The 4,072-nt window shown below is 44.7% G+C and overlaps 1 pseudogene; it reads right to left on the bottom strand.

Moving 5' to 3' along the window:
* Nucleotides 1-226: 226 nt before the first annotated feature.
* Nucleotides 227-2,814, bottom strand: LOC119290049 (annotated as a pseudogene).
* Between the last annotated feature and the right edge of the window lie 1,258 nt (nucleotides 2,815-4,072).

The following is a 4,072-nucleotide window of genomic DNA, read 5'->3' as shown; positions in this document are numbered from 1 at the left end:
ATCTAACCGAATATTTATCAATCAGATCGGTGTACATGATCCAAACAAAATATCCGTTACTTCTAAGACATATTACAAGCTTATAATCTTCAAAAAAACACATTCTTGTACAAGCTACTAAATACTTACTCACTCTTATTTATTCATACAGTTCAACAGTAGAATGACACCAGCATCAAGTAGTTCAACAGTAGAATCAGCCTTATTTGGTTTAGCACGCCAGTTCTTAACTTGTAGTTGTCCTACTGGTTATCATGCCCCAAGTAACAACAACAAACACGTACACATTGTCATGTAGCTTGTCAAAGAGGCGGAAATAAGCATTCCTCCATGCTCTTTTGAACTGAAGAGCACAAAAGACAATCCAGAGTCCTGCCACAAAGCCAGCCGTCAGCCCAAAGTAGAAGAACACCACTGGATCAGAACCATTTTCTCTTCTCTGCTGATCACCATGATCTAGAGCATTGTTGCCTGGGCAATTCTTTTTAAGAGGAGGCCCACAAAGACCATTATTGCCGCTATACATGGACGGGTTCTCAGCGTAGAGGGTGTCAAGTTGACGTCCTGTCGGAATTCTTCCTACAAGATTGTTGTATGACAAGTCCAAGGAGCTTAGATACGTTAAATCTGACAAGCTTGTTGGGATTTCGCCGGAAAGGTTGTTCCTTGATAAGTCGAGTGATTCTAGTGATTTCATAGCCCCAATGTTCCTAGGAATTTTTCCGCTCAGGTGATTCCATGATAAATTCAAAGTAAACAATCCATTAAGAGAAGTCATCTCATCTGGAATTACACCCGTTAAGTGGTTGAGTGAAATGTCAATGCCGAACATGTCGTAAACTGTATATATGTCATACTTCATATTTTGCCGCTTCATCACCACAGACAAAAGGACCTTGTTCATGTCCTCTTGAACATACAAGTTAGTCCCACCACGCTGTGGATGTTCTAGTGTCATTGCTATTAATTTTGACAATGACGATGGAATTGATCCTGAGATATTGTTGCTTGCTAAACTGAAGTACTGCAGTAGTATAAGATTTGTGATGTTGGCTGGAATATCCCCATAAAACATGTTATGGTTCAGCAGCAGAAATTTCAAGTTCAGCAATTCTCCAATCAACGTGGGTAACGTTCCATAGAACTTGTTCACCGCAAGATCAAGGAAAACCAATTTTGAGCTGTTCTGAATCCAAGATGGAAAATTTCCAGAAAAGTTGTTGTTACTTAAGATCAGAAATTCCATGCTTGGCATCGCAGAACACCATGGAAATTCTCCCTCAAAAAGATTATTGTGTAGATCCAACAAAAGAAGGTTTTTCAATTCACAAATAGCCCTAGGAACCTGACCAGTAAGGTAATTGGAGAAGAGAATTAGCTGTGTAAGATTTGGAGCTCCAAAATCTAACGGCAAAGGTCCTGACAAGGAGTTCATGGAGATGGCCAGTCCTCTGAGGTTTCTCGGTAACATTGGTATCTGGCCAGTTAGCTGGTTCAAAGTGAGATCAAGGCGACCCAAACTAGTAAGATGGCCAGTCCAGTAGATGGTATAGCTCCAGTAATGCTGTTGTTAGAAAGGGAAAGTTGTTCTAAACTGGTCAAGTGCCCAACCATATCTGGCAGCATTCCTGTCATATTGTTGTGGTTCGAATACACGGAGAGGAATGTGTTGGACGAGCATTGTGGCAGTTTCCTTAAAAACTCTGTTATGTTCCCAAACGCGAGACTTCCATCAAGCCGTAGGAGCTCTAAATCACAGAGATTTTTCATGTCCACCATCATTGTGGCTGAATTGCCATTATAGGCAAAGGATATGAATTGGAGGGATGTCATACCTCCTAGGGCGTCAGGGAATGGACCATAGAGATAGGTTTCATCAAGGTCTAAATGTGTGATGCCTGTTATGTTCCAAAACCAACTCGTATCGATTTGATGGCCAAGATAGTTTCTGTGGAGGACAAGCTGCTCAAGTTTTGTGAGGTTTAGGTGTGTGAGCGGCTGGTTGGCGTTTGGAAGTGAGCAGTTACCAAGAATGAGGTCCTTGAGAGTTGGGATTGTGTTGGCCACAGGGAACACGTTGGCGGTGCCGAGATTTATGCCACTCATGTCAAGATATTCCAGGAAATGCAGATGAGTTAACCATGAGACATCTGCTGTGTGTATATTTTGCATATAACTGAGGTCAAGGTGTCGCAAGTTTGAAAGATTGCCTAGCTGACGTGGCAGTGTACCGGAAAAGAGCGTGTTGGAGAGATCGAGATGTCTCAAGTTTTTGTAAGAAAACAAGAACTCTGGAGCATGACCATGCAGGGATGTCCATCTGAGATCAAGATACTCCAAATTTGAAAGGCTGGAAAGCCGAGCAGGAACTCTACCAGAGTATGGCGTGTGGGCGAGATCGAGATGTCTCAAGTTGTGCAAAGAAGACAAGAAATCCGGGAATACACTGCTGCCGTTTGGTCCAAGTAGGGACGTGAAGCTGAGATCCAGGTACTGGAGATGATGTAGATCAAGCAAGGAAGGACTTATCTGGCCGAACAAGCTGCTCTGACCGATGTCAAGCTCGGTGACATGGCCGGTTTGGTTGCTGCAGGCGACGCCTGTCCAGCGGCAGCAGTCATGGCGCAGTTTTTGCCATGAGGCAAGGACGCCGTCGGTGTCGTTGATGCCCTGCTTCAAGGCCAGCAGCGCGTCCCTCTCGCGCGGCCAGCAGCTCTTCCGCGCATGCGCATGGGCGACGACGAAGAAGCCGCAGGACACGGCTGCAGTGGCGAGGAGCAAGGCGAGCTTGGCAATGGCGATTGAGTGGTGCATGGCGGAAGTGCAGTGCTACAGCCACGGCGTAGGAATTTTCGCCGAAGCTTGAATGGACTTTTCCCAAGTTGAGATTAAATGGGATCACGTCTCTCTTTGTGAGATGCAGGCCGTCTGCTGTCTCATCACGTTTCCGTGAAATTAAGTAATGTGGGCAACTACCGCATATATGTATTCTTACATTTTATGTCAACATCTCAGCGCATTAAGTTGTTAATCTTGTTAAAGAACCTGTGTACAAGATCAGCTTTAACGGCCTAACTATTGAGGACCCACAATGGCGTTGCAAGTTTGAATAACGTGGCCACTCACTTCATCCATGTAACAACAATAACAATAACAACAACAAGGAGTGATAATATTTGAAAGAGAGTAATAATATCGCATGCAACTTGCTAGTCTTCCTCTCTTGAGTCTTCACGCGGAGAATTACTCCTTAAAAGCTAGCTTGGGATCCAACTTGATTCCTCCTTAGAAGACATCAACTGGGACGAAAGGCCTGTTTTCTACTAGTCCCGGGGGCTGGGGACCTTTAGCCCGGTTGGTGACACCCTCCCCTGCCTACGCAGCTCTCCATGGAGACAAGCTTCCAGAGGAACACAGAGCCAAGGCTGGACGACCATCCGGGGGCGACGGCGGCCAGCCTCTTTATCGATGACCTTATCCTGGAGATCCTCTCCCGCCTTCCGGCCAGGTCCGTCCACCGCTTCAAGTGCGTCTCCGTGCCATGGCATGACCTCATCGCCAACCCCACCAACCGCAATAAGCTGCCCCAGATCGTTGTTGGCTTCCTCTACATGACCGTCAACGACAACGAGCTAGGCAGGGGCGCACCTCCCTGATAGCACATACACTTTAGATCTTACAAGAGAGATTACATCTTGGGGATCAGGCTAGGTAGAGATAGAATTATGGTTACAGAAGATAAACTACACCTCTAACCTCCTGATCTACGGCCCAAGTAGTCATGTTAAGATAAGTTATAATAATGCGCCCGAGTATGCCCAACATGTACGGCACTACATTATGTTTAACAGTACCGGGGTAATTAAATTATGGTCTTTAAATCAAGCCACCGAGAACATCTGATCATACGTACAAACCACTTTGTTAATTCAAATAAAATAGAATTGGTTGCTGATTGCACTTAAGAAGTAGACATGCTAATATAATACATGTAGTTGATTGACTACATAAAACAAGTTTAGAAACCACGATTTATCCATGCTATTTGATTAATCAAAAAAGAAAAAAAAAT

Source organism: Triticum dicoccoides, chromosome 4A (genome assembly GCF_002162155.2).
Source record: "Triticum dicoccoides isolate Atlit2015 ecotype Zavitan chromosome 4A, WEW_v2.0, whole genome shotgun sequence".
Classification (NCBI taxonomy): domain Eukaryota; kingdom Viridiplantae; phylum Streptophyta; class Magnoliopsida; order Poales; family Poaceae; genus Triticum; species Triticum dicoccoides.
Note: the sequence above shows the minus strand (reverse complement) of the source record. Positions and strands in the feature narration are given on the sequence as shown.